Source organism: Myotis yumanensis, unplaced genomic scaffold (genome assembly GCF_028538775.1).
Source record: "Myotis yumanensis isolate MYYU_CA2020_CCGP unplaced genomic scaffold, mMyoYum1.0.hap1 SCAF_7, whole genome shotgun sequence".
Lineage (NCBI taxonomy): Eukaryota > Metazoa > Chordata > Mammalia > Chiroptera > Vespertilionidae > Myotis > Myotis yumanensis.
In genome coordinates, this window is record NW_027223758.1 from 64673849 (window position 1) to 64693777 (window position 19929).

Consider the following 19929-nt stretch of genomic DNA (forward strand, 5'->3'; position numbering starts at 1 on the left):
CGGTATTTATTGCCTGAATGATGGCCGTTTCTCAGTTCAAGATGATTTAACTCTTAAAAATCAAATAATACTGTACACTTGACATTATACATTGTCTTAAAGTCTGTCTCTTGGTAAATAAGTATTGTGAGGATGTCACTAACCATGTGCTTAGTTGGGGGCTAGAAGCTGTGGTCATCAGATACTCTCTGCCATCAAAGAGCTTATGGGACAAATTATTTAAGACAGGAATATTTTGAGATATGTGAATACACTGTCCACAGTTCAAGATGCTACACATAAATGTGAATTTGTGAGGCGCAGACTATACCTGCTGTAAAATGAGAGCTGTGATAGCTCCTGTGTCTGTAATGGCAATTTTCACCGATAGATTCAGGGAGCATATTAGAGTTTTGTGGTGAAGGTGTAACTTTGAAACCCCCGCCCCCGCCCCAGATTGTCTCTACATCAGGTTCATATGTGGCTCCTCTTGAGCTGGAGACCATTAAACTAAAAGGACAAGTTATCTGATAAATGATGGTGGGACAGGGGACCACACGGTCACTCCCGTTCAAGCAGAGGAAGAGGAGGAGACAGGGCGTTACATTTCCAGGGCTCAACAGCGACCTGTGGCTGGTGCTCCCTCACAGACAGTGCAGATGGGCACTGACCTCCCAGGCTGCTGCCTGTTTGTCCTCTGTCCCTGTGGCTTTTTCTTTCCCGCATCCTAATCACATATGCTTTGAGTCTATCAGGTTGTGAGGGAGAGTCTTGCTTTTAGTTTCTTTTCCCTGAGACCTCTTGTCCAAGTGAAAGGATTCACTGGATCCTTTTACTATATCCCTCTTGGCATTTATTCTGAGACAGCTTCCTTAATCTACTAAGAGGATTTGCAGTGCTGGTGAAACCTGTCCCCTTGATTTGATCCTAGTGCCACATCTGAGTTTTAATTGGCCTATGTTATTCAACGTTTTAAATTTAATTTTTTACTTATTGGGTCGAGAAGAGCTATCTCTTCTCATGCTGGAGACCCTGACTGTGGATTTTCTTTAAAAAAAAAAGTTTAATTTTAAATCTGGTTTCAAATGTATCAGTAAAGAATCCTATTATTTATTGATTGATTGATTGTAAAACACAAATAACATAAATTTACCATATTAACAGTTTTTAAGTTTACAGTTCAGTGGTATTAAGTGCATTCATACTGTTGTTCTACCATCTGAAATCCCTTTTATTCCTGCTTGCATTCAGTTAATTCTTTCTGTAGCTCACCACTCCCTTGTAGTATTTCATTAAATGCAGCCAACAGTAACCAATGCACACTACTGAAATCCTGTTTTCAGACCTTCCCCCATATGCTTATGTCTGATATCCATCAATCAAACTCTCTTTTCCCGAAACATAACATGCATTGCCATCCTTCCCTGCTCTTTGTGTACCTACCCATGTTAGATTCTGACCCAGCCACTTTTCCACAACAATTTCTGTGCTTGTCAGGATAGTCAAGGACAGTGCTTCTCAAACTTTAATAGCTATATGAAACATGAGGAGAGCATGTTAAAAGGCAGATTCAGCCCTGGCCAGTTTGGCTCAGTGGATAGAACACCAGCCTGTGGGACTGAAGAGTCCTGGGTTCGATTCCAGTCAAGGGCACATACCCAGGTTGCGGGCTTGATCCCCAGTAGGGGGCAAGCAGGAGGCAGCCGATCAATGATTCTCTCTCATTATTGATGTTTCTATCTCTCTCCCTCTCCCTTCCTCTCTGATCAATAAAAATATTTAAAAATTAAAATAAAATGCAGATTCACATTTGGTGGGTATGGAGCAGGAACTGAGAGTTTACATATTTAATAAGCTCTCAGATGCTGTTGGTCCAAGGATCCCACTTTGAGAAACAACATCATCCTGTAGAAACAAACAGATCCAAAGTCTCAGTGACTTAACATGATAATAAAAGTTTAGTTTTCCATCATGCTACATGTTCTGCACAAAGTAGCAGGGAGTCTCATTGTAATTACTCAAGGACCCAAGATAATGGAAGCCCTATCCTAAAACATACTTGCATATGAATTTCTATTTCACTCACAATTCATTTGCCAAAATAAGTCCCATGGTCTAACATCAAAGTGAGCTGGAGAAATCCAATTCTACCAATTACCTAGAAGGAGGTGAACTGGACATTGGTGAACAGCACCTATTGTGTGGTCATTCAGTGTCTCTGCCCTCAAGGAGCTAATAAACTTAAGAACTCTAAGAATGAACTTGTGTGGAATAGCTATGTGAAACGAGGGAATGCATTCCCACATCAGTAGTACTGATACTCACAGGTGGTTGTGGGGCACATAGCAGAATTTTGCGATGAGGGGATACGTTTGGAAAAGACCCTAAGGTAAGATTAGGATATATTTAGCTCTTTTTTCCTTCCCCATTGACAATAATTATTGTGCAAAATTTGAGAGAGGAAATATTAGAACTAAAGTGAGATTAATATATAAGCATATTCTATATGTCCTTGAAGGATGGGTTAGATATGCATCGTTGTAGAGAAAAGGGGAACATGGGATCAGAAAGTACTTGGGTAAAAGCTGCCCTTTGGTTGGTGAAATAGCTTGACCAGAACCGATGACATATGTTAGGGCAAGCGTAAAAAATTACTTAGATGTACTGGAAATTATAGAGGTAAGATTATGTGGGCCTTGAAAATAAAGGAGGTAAGGCCTTGAAAATCTATTTTATTCTTGAATAGAAACCAGAGAGCTATTGAAAGTTTTTCTCTCCTCCCTCCCCCGCCTCTTATTAAAGACATGACATTGAACCAACAAAATCTATCCTTGTAAATAATTTTGAGAACAAATTTGAGTTAATGTTGGCAGAGATGGGAGGGAAGCTGTCACAGTCAGGCAGGCTGCAGGCCTGAGGGCTTGGACAAGTTGTGCAATGAGATGGAGAGAAGAGAAAGACATTTTAAAGGAAGGTTCTCTCTGTTTGATACCCAATTAACTACAAAGGAGACTTGACCCTTAGGTGCCCCTTTGCCGTACACTAGAGCATGACTCAATTGTTTCAGTAGAGTCTGAGGCATAATAACAAAATCTATATATATAAAAGCTTAAGTGACCGTTACAACCGGTTACCAAACAACCAGTCACTGTGATGTGCACTAACCACCAGGGGGCAGATACTCAATGCAGGAGCTGCCCCCTGGTGGTCAGTGAACTCCCACAGCCAACATCCTGTGGCCAGCCAACCTCCCTCTGTTCCCCAGGCTGACCAGCCCAATGGGCCCTGATTGGGACTGGTCGAAGCAGTCCCACGCCCCCCCACCATGTGCACGAATTCATGCACCAGTCCTCTAGTTAGAAATAATGAGGTATGAAAGCAGGAGCATACAAAAACCTCCTTAGGATTTCCCAGCATAAACCTGATAGCTTCTTAAGCTATTATTCTCTCCTTTTCTTTACTATTAAAATGCTTGCTTACTTTTCCTTTCTACGTGGGCTCTTGACAATGTGGTGTTAACCCTTACCACCCCTACTGAAGTACAATTCACCAATTCCAAACAGCTTTCTCTGGCTCTACCTTCTTTGCTTCATTTGCAACATTTGAAACTATTATCTGCTTCTTTACACTTCCTTCCTTAGCTTCCATAACACTCACTGTGCTGATTTTGGGGTACTTTCTTCTGCCAACACTTTTACTTCCTATGGCTCTCTTATCTCTCCCATTTCCCACATATAGGCTTGCCCTGTATCTGTAGAATTTTTTCTTTTCTTTTATAATTTTTCTCTCAGGGATCTCTCAATGTCCTTGATTTTGACTCTTTTTTATTAAATTTATTGGGGTAACATTGGTTAGTAGGTTTCAAGTGTACAATTCTGTGATACATGACCTGTATATTGCATTGTGTGCCCACCATCCAAAGTCAAATCATCTTCCATCACCATATATGTGGCTCCCTTTACCCTTTATTATCCCCTCCCAACCTCTTCCCCCTAGTAACCACCAGGTTGTCTGTGTCTATGAGTTTCAGTCTTATATAGTACATATGAGTGAAATCATATGGTTCTTGACTTTTCCTGACTGGCGTATTTTGCTTAGCATACATAATATTCTCAAGGTCCAGAATCCAGGGATTGGTTCTAACTGTGATTCTACTTACAAGCACCTGGCCACATCTAGCACAAGAGCTTTGCCAACAGCAAGGAGATGCATGAGACTTGTCTCATCCTGGCACCTTGTTTTCAAGTCTTAGCTTGACTTCTAACTAGAGAGAGCAACAGAATCTGCTATTCAAACAAAGACCATAACCCAGGTCAGAGGAGACAGGCAGAGTCCCTGAAATGTCTATTCATCCATGGCCCTGGTCAAACTTTTTTCCGCCAGTAGGTGGCAGTGAACATACCCCCAAATTTTTATCATCCATCTGACCTTCTGAGCAGCTAGTTAATGAGTTCAAGTAGTTCCAGGTGAGAATTCTTTCCAAACCTCATTGCTTGAAAGCTAGTAAAAAAGTGTCTTGAGTGCAAATTGCATTTTGAAAGGATTGTTTCATTTAATTCCCCAACCACCTTAAAAATAGTTAAATATTACCATTCTCAATTTACCCACGAGGAAACTGAAGCTTCGTGAGATTAAGTAAATTATCTCAATTCAAACATAGGGGCTTCAAAAAAATTGCTGCATTTCTTTGTTGTTGTAATTTTTTAAAATATATTTTTATTGATTTCAGAAAAGAAGGGAGAGGAAGGGAGAGAGAGAAACATCAATGATGAGAGAGAATCATTGATTGGCTGCCTCCTGCATGCCCCCCACCGGGGATGTGCCCACAACCAAGGTACATGCCCTTGACTGGAATCGAACCCGGGACCCTTCAGTCCACAGGCCGACGCTCTATCCACTGAGCCAAACCGATTAGGGCTCAACAAATCTTTATTGAGTGGCTAGCATGACCCAGTTATGATGCTAGGTGCTAGGTGTACAGTCGTGAAAATACCTATGTTCTTCAAAGATGTGCCTTCATTTCATGACTCTGGTTTGGAACAGTTGCCTGTAATAGATATCTGTGGATCAAATGAATAAATTTTCCCAGTCAAAATGATTTAGACCTACTTCTGATGCTTTAATTTGTTAATTGCAACAAAAGTCAAGACTGAAAAAATCTTTTTCCAAGTCACAGAATCTAGTATACCCATTAGAAAATGTACCTCCAAGATGCCCAGTGCAGTATCTCACTCCATTTCATCACATGCACCTGCACACACACACACACACACACACACACTCCTGCCTAAAGTAGCTATCCATGGGATTCATAAGCAGACAAGAGGGTGAGGTGTCATACAAGGGCCTCAGGAGTGAAGGTGGAAGGGAAGAGCGGAGCCTGGACCAATTCCCATCCGTGTTGCTTGTGTATGAGAGTGCATCCCAGTTTTGCTTCTACTTTCCACAACTCTCATCATCAGTATCTATTGCACTTTGATCTCCACAGTGACCAGAACATTAGCTGTATTCTCTGGACAATTCACTATCTTCATAGAGTTTAAAATTTTATTTCAATTCAGTTCAACTCATTTGTAGTTATTAATGCCTATAGAATGGTCTCTTTCTATTTTATTATTATTTTTAATCCTCATCTGAGGGTATTTTTTCCATTGAGAATGGAAAGGAGGTGGGGAGGGGAGAGTGAGAGAGAAGAGAGAGAGAGAGAAACATCAATGTGAGAGAGACATATCGATTGGTTGCCTCCCGCAGGGCTGGGGATTGAATCTGCCACTGAGGTACGTGCCCTTGACCAGGAATCAAACCCACTACCCTTTGGTGCCAGGGCTGACACTCTAACCACTGAGCCATGCCAGCCAGGGCAGGATGGTCTCTTTTTAAATTTTGTTAATCCACACAAAGTTAAACTACATTGCACCCTTGTTTAAAAATTGAAGTCACAGATTAGCACAATATAAAATCCATTTTCCAGGGGACAACCATCAGTTAAATAGCTAATCTCCATTAGGTGTAAATGGGCAACATATAACACCAGTAGGGTAGTATCTAAAAAACATCTGTGTGGAGCAGTGGAGAGCCAAACAGGTGAAATGTTTGGTAGTAGGTGCTGTAAATAAACCCCTGAGGGTATTTTCTCTACTATGATCTGCTACTCTTTCCATTGAAGCTGAAGAGTTTTATCAGCCCAGCCTCCATAACTGTGGAGGATACTTTACAGGCAACAGAGAGCAAATTTCATTCATATTCTATCACTGCATAGAAAGTCATGATGGATAAAAGCAATTCACCAATGTCAGGCCTGGTGCATTAGCTGTTAAAAACAAAAATAACTGAAGTTGGAGTATTCTGTGGTTGAGGTTTAAGTGTTTTGTACCTCAAATACAACACTTTGCTTGTAAAGTGGCTGAGCGGTCCAAGGCTTGATATGAACGTGACCAGAATTGAGTATGAAACATCACAGACTAGCACGAATTATTCATAGAGATTAGGAGATTTGTGATTACCCATGATCATTCATAGATAAGAAGACAGTGAGGAATCGATGTAATGGAGGAGTAGGAACCAGCAACCATGCAGAGACTTTGTTCATCCCCGGCACACCTGGACAAGGGCATCAAACCCAGGAAGGAGGATTGGGAACCTCGAGAGGCTTACACCATGGTCATAGCTCATGGACGCTGAGAGAGAAGATACTTACTAAGAAGGCTACTGGTGGCTTCACTGGGCTTAAATCAAAAACAAACAAAAGACCCAGCCTAGCAGCTGTTTCTAAAGGGGGGTCTCTCACACAAACTGCACTTCAGGGAGAAGCCTAGACTAAGCCGCCAGCCTCCTGCACTGAACTGCCTTCCTGCCATCTGAGGCAGCCCTTATTGAGAAGTTCCTGGAATCCTGTTTCAACCAATAGCATGGAGATTTTCCTCATCCAATTGGAGCTACACAGTTGTAATCATCAGCAGGTTCACTGATCAGAGTGGCTCCAGTCTGACCAATCAGGACAGTGCCTTTTGGACCAATCAAACTGCAAGGATTTAGAGCCCTCATTTGCACGGGGCTAGATTAATCAGTGACCAAGGGTGGGAACTTCTGTCTGTATAAGTCAGCTTCCCTCTGACTCAAAGAGTGATATTTCCCTTTCCATCAAAGACTGAAGAGTGCATTTTCCCAGCTGTAACACGATTGAGCTGTTCCACAACCGTGCTGTTCATATAATTGTTCTGTATCACAATTGAGCTGTTTTGCACTGAATAAAGTTGCCTTCTCCACTGCATCCTAAATTGGGGACTCCTGTTGGCACTGAATTGGCACCAACAACCATCAGTTGACAATCTACAAATTGTTTCTAAGTTGTGTGCATGCAAATAAATTTTCTGCACTTATAATTACTCCTGCTTCCTGTCATGTTCCCTAAACGGAGATTTAATAGGGTGCTTCCCATGTGCCAGGAACTCTTCTAAGTCCCTGTCATACAGAAATCCATTTAATCATTTTAACAGCCCCAGGAGGCAGGAACCATAATTGTCTTCATTTTAGGGGTGAGGAAATGGAGGCTGAGAGAAGTTAGGTAACTTGTCTGAGTCAGAAGATGTGTGTCCAAGTGAAAGCCAGGTAGTTTGGTTTCTCAGTTATGATTGATCTACTGGGATTCTATGTAGAAGACTCTCTCCCATGAACCCAGCGGGATGAATAGGTGGGAATGAGTGGGATGATTACAGCTTGATATCGTCAGGGAGCAGAACAGCTCAGGAGGGAAGAGAATCTGCAGTGGGCCTCACGCAGAGGCCAGGAATCAATGTAACATTTGTCCTGCTGAGTCACCGGCATGGCAAGGCCACCTCGACAAAAGGTATGGAAAACAGCGTGCTCACTCAATAACCTTTGCTGTAAATGTCAGCCGGAAAACTGTATCAAGTCAGCAATAGTGGTAGCAATAGCATTTGGAAGGAATGCAAGAGATTTCATTGCCAGATGTGGCTTGCCTTGTCTGATAGCAACCTTTTTTTTTTTTTTTTTTATTTTTCGCTTAAAGTATTACAAAGGGTATTACATAAGTGTCCTTTTTCCCCCCCCACCCTTGACAAACCCCTACCCTCCCTTACCCCCCAGTGTCTTATGTCCATTAGTTATGCTTATATGCATGCATACAAGTCCTTCGGTTGAACTCTTACTCCCCTCCCTCCTGCCCCCCAACTCTCTCTGGCCTTCCCACTGCAGTTTGACAATCAGTTTGAGGCAGCTCTGCCTCTGTATCTATTATTGTTCAAAAGTTTGTAATGGTCTTTATTATCCATGAATGAGTGAGATCATGTGGTATTTTTCCTTCATTGACTGGCTTGTTTCACTTAGCATAATGCTCTCCAGTTCCATCCATGATGTTGCAAATGGTAGGAGTTCCTTGATAGCAACCTTTTTACGTTTGAATTGAAGGCCTTGAAACCCAGGCAGAGGCTGACAAGAAGGGGGCCGCTGCTTCATGGTGGGTATGGGACATGTAGTCTGTTCGTCCAGCTTCTCACATGACCAGCAAGGCAGACGGCTGAAGGCTGCTGAGGAGATGGGCGCGGCCCCAGCTTCCTGATGAGTGGGGAGTATATTGCTGTGATGCTCAGTAGGAGCAAAATGAGCTTCAAGGAGCTGAGCAGGGAACAGAACCAGACATGAGCATCCTGGTGGCCCTGCCAATGGAAGCTACAGAGGAAGCAGCAGAGACAGGGGCAGTGACCAATCACCGGAGGGACCAGAGCTATCAGTGGGTGTCAAGTGAGAGCTGTGGACAGACACTCCCTTGTCACTGATTCCTTAACACCTCCTGGCCATTAGGTGCCACTGCGTATGTGTGTATGGGGGTGGTGGTGAGGGAGTGAAGGGGGTGATAAATGGCGATGGGAGCTAGTCAGGGCTGAACAATGAACCCACAGAGCTTAAATCTGAAATAATGGTGAAAACAGGGAATCGAACAAATCTGCCTGCAAAGAACCAGATTAAATTGTTGCATCAGACCTAGTAAGCATGCAATTAGAAATTAAGTTTAGTTAAAAGAAAAGAAAATGACAATTTTGCACACCTGAGTGGCGTGAAATATAATTGAAATATTGTATCCATTAACCAGCCTATGAATTATTTGGTTCAACAAGGTGAAAAAATTACCTAGAAGGGCCAGTGTTATGAGGGGTGAGATAACTTGGGAGAAGAGTGACCAGAACAAATTTCCGCCCTAAAGTCATTCTGATCCTGAAGAAGTGGGAGGCTTTGGCTGGACAGGCGACAAACTGAGGTCTGGAGGACTTGCTCGGATTAAACTGAGTGTGGTTTAGAGGGAGGTCCTTGTCATTGAACACAACCTCTTCAGTTCCCATTGCTCTTTGGAATTCACTTGCTCTCTGTTCAGTTCTGGCACCTTCCCAACACTTAAATCTAAGCCTGGTGCAGGAATAAAATGTTTCTCTCTCCAAACCTATTTTCTAGAAGGTGAAGGGGTTTTCACAGTGATTCCCTCTGCCTCCTCATCTAAAAAGTAAGGGTCATGATAATTAAGTCATAGGGTTGTTGGGAGGATCAACTTAAAACTTAATGAGATAACAAGAGAAAGTGCCTGGCTCACAGCACTTGATGGTTTTAAAGATCTGAATACTTCTGCTAGGCAGATGGAAATACATATGGACCAGCTGTGCATGGTCTTCATCCTAAACTGCCTTTTGCTGTGAGCTGTCTCTTGATATTATTTGTGTGACGTAGATCATATTGTATGATGATTCCTGGCCAGAACAACACAATGTGAAAGTCCCTTCGAGAATATAGCATTGTTCCCAAGTTTCTGGAATCACTCAGGTATGGCCTGGAGATGACTCCACTCTTCCCCACCCCTCCCTTCCTCTGTCTTCTGCTCCCCGGCCACATCTACTCTCCGTACTTTGGTGGGGCTTATTTGGGGACGAGGCACCTTGCATTTGTTTTCAAGGCCACTCCTTTGTGCCACCTGCCTCTGAAACGTTCCGTTTCTAGCCAACCAGGTTGCTCAATGGGCCTCCTAGAAGCAGAGGTCTGGGTTCACATCTGTTCCTCTCTTGGGTTATGCTGGACAGTGGGCAGTGGCCACATTAGCTACACACTGAATATCTAACAGTGGAGTGGACTGGGCTGCTGTAAGGCCCACTGATTCACCTCTGTGGTCCAGTGGGGTAAGGGAGAGCCCCTGGGGCAGAAGGTCTCCCTCGGGCGAGAAAACAAAAAGGACTCTAGCACTGTGGCTCCTCTCCAACACCTGGAGCCTTTCATTGTTTAACCAGCATGGGACGGGAAACAATCCCTGCGGGGGAGCTGCTGGCTTTAAATCTCTCAGCAACTTAATCCTTCCGCCCCTTTTTTGATAACTGCATGTGCCATCCTCTCACTTACCAGCAGGGGACAGTTATTCTCAAAGAGAATACAAATCTTGTCAGGGAAGATACTGCGTTACATTGTATTTATGATCTTGGGTTATAATAATTTTTGCTTAGTTTATTATGTGGCTTAGTTTTTAACTGGCCTATTGTTTCTTTTTATGGAAACTCTATCTCAATTATCCTATGCTATATTTTGACCTAAAAGCCCCATTCTTTATGTAAACCAACACTCTATCTGCTCTACCAAGATTCCCATAGCTTCAAAAACGATAGTTTAGTTGTTCACTGCTACAAGAAGTAATCCACCAGAAATTTAGCTGAAAGCATGTTAAACATGAAGTTTGTTGGTGGTCACATAAAGGTTGTTTAGTTCCTGGTGATACTTAAGATAGTAGTGAGAATAAGTTAACAGGAAATTAACTTCTGTGTGTACTTCTTGGGCCACCTGACATTCCATAATGAAACCCTACTGCTGACATTATATTCAAAGGACGGTGCCTGCCTCTCCAACTTGATCAGTGATGCTATTTCTGGCCCTTCTGTTGCAGCAAAAAGTAAACCAGAAAACAGATAGTGGGGAAGAATTAAATGCTGGAATAAAATAGGTAAAATATAGAAGACATAATTGCTTCTGTTTGCAAAAGAAAAAACAAAATACATTTTCTAAATTAATCTGAAATGAGTCATGGTTGTAGGATCACTTTGTTTGAAGGTCTTCAGGCTGACCACTTCCTCACTTCTCATTATCATGATGTCTGATTATTCAGCCTATTTTTGAATGTTTTTTTAAAATATGGATGAGGAAGTATCATACTTAATGTATAAAAGTGAGACCAATGTCCTCTGTTTTTCATAGTTAAGAATATTGGTTTCCTTTGTTAAGTATCTGCTCAAATCTAGTCCCTTACGACCTCCACTAATCATGATATTCTAGACTTCATATTAATGGCAAATCAGAGCATTCAGGTTTATATAGTTTCAGAATTATTAGGGACTTTAGAAATTATTTAGGACAACATTCTTAATTAACAAATGAATAAACTTCTCATATAGGGTAACAAAGGCTCCCCCCTGTGTAATTTAAACACAGGTAGTTTCCCTGTATCAACCCACATGCACAACTCTTCTGGAATGTATTAACGAAAACATCAAGCATGTAGAGAGGCCCTTTGATATGAAGGTAGGAGCTGCCATGTCTGTCCTTGAGAAGGTGCTAGGGATTCTCAGAATTGAGACTATTTATTTATTTATTTTTAATTCTCACCTGAGGACAGTTTTCCATTGATTTTTAAAGAGAGAGGGTAATATTGATGTGAGAGAAACATATTGATTGGTTGCCTCCTGCACACATCCTGACCAGGGCCGGGGCCAGGGAGGTGCCTGCAACCGAGGTACGTGCCCTTGACCGGAATCGAACCCTGGACCCTTCAGTCTGCAGGCCAACATTCTGTCTACTAAGTCAGACTGGCTAGGGCTATTGTATTTATTGTCAATTTTCAAGATGAGCTTATTTCTGTTATTTGTTTTCCTTTTTCTTTCCCTGAAATGAATTTTCAAAGACATTTTTAAAAATTGCTCAAATTTGTTGATGACTAGTGGTTGGAGTCCCAATTAAAGAAAATTTACGAAATTTCTGAATCTTTGAGCTGCAGCCAGCCATTTGCTGGAAGAAATGGACTCTGGGTGAAAAAGTACCACATTTATACCAAAGTTCCTGCAAGGGCAACTTCTTAGCTTCCTCCCAACAATCAAGTACTGCGATTGCCAGCGAGTGAACTATGATTGAAACTCATCCAGATGCCGCTATGTACTTAGAAGAGTCTACTTGATCTTTGCACTTAGGCTAAGTAAATTGTGTGAAAAACTTCAAGCTTGAAGGCCATTAATAGTTCAGAAAGGAAAAAACGACAGAAAAGAGGGAACATGGAATAGTGAGGGTTTTGTGGTAAATTCAACTGTCAAAAAATTAAGTATTTTGATTTTGCAACTACAATATTGTATTAAATGTCCTGACCTTTTGCTCTTTGAGTTCTGAGATGCTTTATTATTTATAGTAATACTTTGGGTTTTTTTTGTTTTGTTTTTTTAAAATATATTTTATTGATTTTTTACAGAGAGGAAGGGAGAGAGATAGAGAGTCAGAAACATCGATGAGAGAGAAACATCGATCAGCCGCCTCCTGCACATCTCCTACTGGGGATGTGCCCGCAACCAAGGTACATGACCTTGACCGGAATCGAACCTGGGACCCTTCAGTCTGCAGGCTGACGCTCTATCCAATGAGCCAAACCGGTTTCGGCTATAGTAATACTTTGTATTGATGGACTGTGCTGCAAAATAAGGACGGCAGTGTGCTTTGCAGATGTATGCTATCGTTCTTAGAAAGAGATCTTGGAAAAAGTGCTGCATTTGTATAAAATTGGCAAAATAACCTAGGAGTTCAAGTCCTCTTGGAATTATTCACTTTTTTAATTAACGGGTGACTGTGGTCTCTGGGCTTATTTTCTGAGATTTAAAATTCAGAACATAGAGTGTGAAAGTCTCTACAGAAAAGTCTTATTAACTGAGAATGCTTTCCTTACATATTCATACTTTTATTTACTAAATGGAATTTAGCCCAAATTTTCCCAAAAGGTTTATTTCTTTCCTAAGTTTTACTGACAATTAAATATGACGTGTTGAGATGTAGCTGGGGATAGAAGCCTGGGAAGGGGACTGGTTTGAGGATCATTTGAGGATTCTGAGGAATCACCATTAGTCTCCTAGTGGTCAGGCTTGAGAAGCAAATATTACTTTGATTTTTAAAATTTGATAGAAATAATGTTTTCCTTTCACAAGCTCTTTTCACATAGCTCATATGAAATGGAAAATTAGGAAGAGCACATGACAAAAAATGGCACTTCAATTTTTAAAGCAAAAAAATTAAATATTTGGTTTTACAACCACAATATTTTATTAAATTTCAATAAACTTTGTAGAGAATTTTTTCCAATAAGACTTATGTTCTTGTAAATTGTGTTCTTCCAGCTTTGGGGCATCATCCTTCTTTCAGTATTTAATAAGACAGCACTAGTTTCGCATCTCACATCCTGTTAAAAGCCCAACACATTATAAACATTCTCAGGATTTCTAAGAATATGTCCAATGGCTGCCTCTTAGAACTCTGATTCTCAGGACTTCACCCTCCCTCACTAGTTCCTTTTCTCTGCACTGTGGTCACAATCTTTTTTACTTCATACACCAAAGTAGCACTAACATAGGGCTAAAGTGTGCAAAGCTTTCCTGGATTATTTGAGCTAACTGAGAAGTTTTACCACATGCTATAGAATAAGAAACTACTTGAAATTGCATAAATGGTCTCTGTTTTAAAATTTCTTGGCCATCTTTGTTATAAACAGAAATTTCTCATTGAACCTCGTTCCCCTGAGAATTTGGTTTACTATGATTTCTTTATGAAAAGAATTTATAAGAAGGAACCAAGAGGCGGCGTAGGGAGTGGACCTGGGCGTTCTGCTCTCTCACAGCATCATTGAAACGACCAACTATGAGGCAAACAACCACCACTCAGAACCATGGGGAAGTTGGCCCAGTGGGAGATCTACAACTGGAAGAAAAGAAAGAAGCGCAGTGAGATTGAGTGGGAGCTACGGAGGCACCAAAACCAGAGGTACGCAGTCACACGCCAGGCGGGCTGCAAATGGATTCGCGGTTTTTTTTCAATCGGAAGCAGTTACAAACCCTCGAATCCTCTGGGCTTGTTCGGGGTGGGTCTCTGAGGCCCCAGATCCCACAGGGAGAGGCGGCCACGGCCTTGCAGTGGTCAGAGAGCGAGGGAAGCTCTCACGCGCGGCTGCTAGCTGGCACTGAGGGACAAGAAGTCCTGGTGTCCCAGGGAGGAGAGGGGCGTGGAGACGCGCTGGCGACTCCCTGAGACCCCGCCCTATCATCCGGGCTGTGCCAGAGGCACAAGAGGGAATGACTGTGCTTTTACAAACTCTCAAATCAACTGAGCTGGTTCGGGCGGGTCTCTGAGGCCCCAGGCCCCAAGGCGAGAGACGGCAAGGCCTTCCAGTGGTCAGAAAGCGAGGGAGGTTCTGGCGCGCGGCTGCTCGCCGGCACTGGGGGACACAAAGCCCCGGCGGAGAGGCAAGGGGCCGCGCAGACTCAGCCAGTGCTATTTGCTCCACCATAGTGACTCCCTGAGACCCAGCCCTAATCAATTTACATCCCCATCCAAGCTGTGCCAGGTGCACAAAAAGACCCACCTGCGCTTTTGCAGCCTAACCCAACAAATTGCAGACTTCAACTGCTTGCAGCCATGGGAGACACACTCAAGAAGCAGACCCAGGAGAACCAGGATGGCGGCATAAGGAAGAGACCTGTGCGTGCTACCTCACACAACAACATCAAAACTACCAAATATCAGACAAACACCTATCATACAGAACCATGGGAAAGTTGGCCCAGTGGAAGCTCTACAACTGGAAGGAGAGAAAGAACATTGAGACTGAGTAGGATGTGACACCAAGTACAGAGCCCAACCCAACAAACTGCAGATTTCAACTCCTCGCATAGAAAGAAGAGCAATGAGACTGAGTAGGATGTGCAGAGGCACCAAGTACAGAGCCCATCCCAGCAGGCTGCAGATTTCAGCTCCTTGCATCCGGGAGGGACGCAATCGGGGGGCGGAGTCGGGTCCGGGGCAGGCCGGGGCTGGGCCCGGCTGGGCCGGCGCTGTGGAACCGCTGTACCAGCAGGTGCACAAACATGCCCACCGGTTCCAGTCTCGTGTGGGGCTCTGGGGGACGGCAGACAGGCAGTCTGTGCACTTGGTGGAGGGCATGATCCGAGCAGGAGTGCTGGATGTTCAACCACCAGGAACGCCTGGAGATTTTGTCTGGTGGGGAGCCGCCGGCAGGGGACAGAGGGCCAAACTTCCTGTTTCCCCGGTAAGGCTGGGATGGCCCTGGTGAGGTCGGGACAGCCCCGGTGAGAACGATACGGCCCCAGTGAGGTTGAAACGGCCCCGGTGAGGTCGGGACGGCCCTGGTAAAGTTGAAACGGCCCTGGTGAGGTAGGGACGGCCCCAGTGAGGTTGAAACTGCCCCGGTGAGGTCGGGACGGCCCTGGTAAGGTTGAAACGGCCCTGGTGAGGTAGGGACGGCCCCAGTGAGGTTGAAACTGCCCCGGTGAGGTTGGGACGGCCCCGGTGAGGTTGAAACGGCCCCAATGAGGTCAGGACGGCCCTGGTGAGGTTGAAACGGCCCTGGTGAGGTTGGCTCGGCCCCGGTGAGGTAGGGACGGCCCTGGTGAGGTTGAAACGGCCCTGGTGAGGTTGGCTCGGCCCTGGTGAGGTCGGGACGACCCCGGTGAGGTTGAAACGGCCCCGGTGAGGTCGGGACGGCCCCGGTGAGGTTGAAACGGCCCCAATGAGGTCAGGACGGCCCTGGTGAGGTTGAAACGGCCCTGGTGAGGTTGAAATGGCCCCCGTGAGGTAGGGACAGCCCCAGTGAGGTTGAAACTGCCCTGGTGAGGTCGGGACGACCCCAGTGAGGTTGAAACGGCCCCCGTGAGGGAGGGATGGCCCCAGTGAGGTTGAAACGGCCCCGGTGAGGTCGGGATGGCCCCGGTGAGGTCAGGACGGCCCCAGTGAGGCTGTAACGGCCCTGGTGAGGCTCAGACGGCCCTGGTGAGGTTGAGACTACTCCAGTGAGGTTGGGACAGATAAAGGGGACCAGTATAGACTAATGAACAGGGTAGATACAGAGGCAGAGCAACATTGAACAGACTGTCAAACTACAGTGGGAAGCCTGGGGAGGGTTTGGGGGGGATTAAGAGATCAACCGAAGGACTTATATGCATGCATATAAGATTAACCAATGGACACAAGACACGGGGCAGGGGGGCGGGAGGCGGTGGGTAGGGGCCGGGGGAATGTCAAAGGGGGGAAAAAAGGAAACATATGTAATACTCTTTGTAATACTTTAAGAAATAAAAATTATTTAAAAAAAAAGAAAAAAAAGAATTTATAAGGATTAGTCATTTTATTTTATTATTATTTTTAAAATCCTCACCCAAGGATATGTTTTCTTGATTTAAGGGAGGGAGGGAGGGAGAGAGAGAGATTAACAAACATGAAAATACATTCGGCCTCATTAGTTATCCGGCATAGGCACTGGATATGTCAAGTTGACAAAAGTCTGAGGATATCATGAATTGGCGAGGATGCAGGCAATCAGGAATTTCTGTCTATTGATGGTGAAATTGTAAGTTAATACAATCATTTTGGAAAATAGTTTTGCATTTTCTAGTTAATTTGCAGTGTACCTGTTCTGTGAACATGCTCTGGAGAAACTCTTGGACATGTTCACAAGCAGACATATATGAGAATGTACATAGAAGCTTTGTTCATAATAGTAAACAATGTGAGATGATCTAAATCTCAAGCAACAGGAGAACAGACAGATTATGTTACATTCATGCAATGGAATAATGCACAGCCGTGAAACGAATGAACTATTGCTATTGGTATCAACATGGATAATTCCCATTAACACAAGCAAAATAAAAAGGTTTTAGGTAAATATGTTTAGTCTGATAGCACTGATATAAAAACATTTTTTAAATATATATTTTATTGATTTTTTACAGAGAGGAAGGGAGAAAGAGAGGGATAGAGATGTAGAAACATTGATGAGAGAGAAGCATCAATTCAGCTGCCTCCTGCACACTCCTCACTGGGGATGCGCCCACAACCAAGGTACATGCCCTTGATGGGAATCGAACCCGGGACCCTCCAGTCCTCAGGCTGACGCTCTATCCACTGAGCCAAACCGGTCAGGGCTAAAAACTTTTTTAAATGCAAAACAATATCATGTATGCTCATACAGATACAAAAAATATTAATAGGATAAAAGACTTCACCATCTTTTACTACTTCAAGGAGTATCATTCACATGACTTCATTTGCAATGGCATTCCCACCCAATACAATATGAATGATGCTCCCTTGAGTTGTGAAATGCAGGACCCCTGTAGGGTGGCTCTAAGAGAGGAGCCTGCAGCAAAGAGGAGTGCTCTGGGTCTTCAGTCTATCCTATATAATAAAAGGCTAATATGCAGATTGACCGAATGGTCATTATGATGCACACTGACCACCAGTGGGCAGATGCTCAATGCAGGAGCTGCCCCCTGGTGGTCAGTGCAATCCCACAGGGGGAGCTCTGCTCAGCAGAAGCCGGGCTAATGGCTGGCAAGCATAATGGCAGTGGCAGAGCCTCTCCCCACCTCCATGGCAGCACTAAGGATGTCCGACTGATGGCTTAGGCCTGCTCCCCATGGATGACATCAGTTGGACATCCCCAAGGGCTCCCAGACTGTGAGAGGGAGCAGACCAGGCTGAGGGACCCCCCAAGTGCACGAATTTCATGTATCAGGCCTCTAGTCTGTAATGTTTTATTTTCTTTAAAAATATAAAACAGACACAGACAAATGTTACAATTTGATAAAGCTAGATCATACACACTCATACGCATTATGTATTTTCTATACTATGCAGGCTTGAAATATTTAATTAATAAAAATATTAAAGAAAAAGAAGTCAACACCAGATTAAGTCCCATGGTCAGAAAGGTTTAATTTTGTACTCTTTTGTGTTTCTGCGCTAAGATGAGCTTCTTAGCTGTTGGGTTCATGTCTTTCATTATATTTGGGAAGTTTTGGGCTGGTATTTCTTCAAGTCCTCTTTTGCCCCTCCTCTCTTCCTTCTGGGACTCCATAATACATATGTTGATATACTTGATATCCCACAGATCCCCTGGGCTCTGTCATTTTCTTAATTTATTTTTCTTTTGCTCCTCAGATTGGATAATTTTTTTGGTAATTTTAAAAAATCTTTATTGTTGAAAGTATTACAAATGTACACCGCCCCCCACCCTATCCTTGACCTCCTCCACCTCACTCCTGCCCCCTTCCTAGGCCTTCCCCTCACTATTATTTGTTCATGGACTCTGCATATATGCGTATAAGTTCAGACTGGATAATTTTAATTGTCTTGTTTTTACACTTAATGATATTTTCCTTTTGCCTTCTCAAATATGCTTTCTAACCCCCATCTAGTGAATTTTTCATTTCTGATATTGCACTTTTCAGCTCCAGAATTTTTATTTCCTTCCTTTTAAAAATAATCTCCATCTCCTTTTACATTATTTTTATATACATTTCATATACATTATTCTCTTGGTTTCCTTTAGTTCTTTGTTCATGGTTTCCTTTAGCACTTTGAGCATACTATATAGAATAGTTGATTTAAAGTTTTTAATCTAGTAAGTCCAATGTCTGGACTTCTTCAGGGAGCATTTCTGCCAATTTTCTTTTTCTTCCTGTGAGTTGGCTAAACTTTTCTGTTTCTTCATGACTTTTTTTTTTCATTGAAAATTAGACACATTAAATACTATAATGTGATAATTCTGAAAATCAGATTCTCTCCCCTCCCAAGAGTTTGGTATTGTTCATTGCTGAGGACTACAACCATCCATTTTAGTGATTTTTCCAAACAATTTTTGCAAAGACTATATTTCTTTTGTGTGTGAGCATTGATGTTTCTGTTCCTTTATCTCTGTGTTCAGCCAGTGATCTGACAGAGACTTCCTTACATGCCAAGAGGCAGAAAGAAAAATAAACATTCCTGGTCTTTACAGGTTGGCTCTAAGCTAGAAAGCTCTTTCAACATTAAGCCAGATTGCTTCAGCTCTGCCTTAGCTTTCACCTCCTGTTTGTGCAGTGCCCAGGGGTCAGTCAGAAGTGCGAGTTTAGGCCCTATCTGGTTTGGTTCAGTGGATAGAGCGTCAGCCTGCAGACTAAAGGGTCCCAGGTTTGATTCTAGTCAAGGGCACATGCCAGGGTTGCAGGATGGATCCCCAGTAGAGGGCGTGCAGGAAGCTGTGGTGATTCTCACTCATCACTGATGTTTCTATTTCTCCCTCTCCCTTCTTCTCTGAAATCAATTTAAAAAGATAAATAAAAACAAGTGCAAGTTTAGGGTCCTTTCAGGTCATTTCTGAACCATGAATATACATGTTGCACTCCAGATTCCCAGGTGTACATGGTTGCAGTTGAAAGCCCTTATTTGCCCAACAATCTTCCTCCTCAGCATCCTCCTCCACAGGCTTTTAGGTCTGCCCGCTGCTTGTGGAGAACATATGCCTTAAATGTGTTCATTAGCTCCCTCCTGGAACCTAATGCCATATTGAGGGAGGTACAACCAAGGCCAGTCTCTGTGCTGCTTCCCCAGGGAACCGCCCGACAGGTCAAAAAAGCACAACCCCAGGTTTTTGAGAACCAAGTCCTGGAACCAGCCAGCAGGAATGTGGGCCACCATGTTCACGACCCCCGGCCAGCTGGGGAATGGAGGACGACAGTAATAAAAAATGCCACTAGGCTTTCTTACTGAAACTTAGCTACCTCTTTCTTCATTAAGCACGCCCCTGGTTTCTGTGTTTAATTTTGTGAACATATTTATAGCAGCTACTTTGACATCTTTGCTAAGTTTGACATCTGGTTGGCTCTC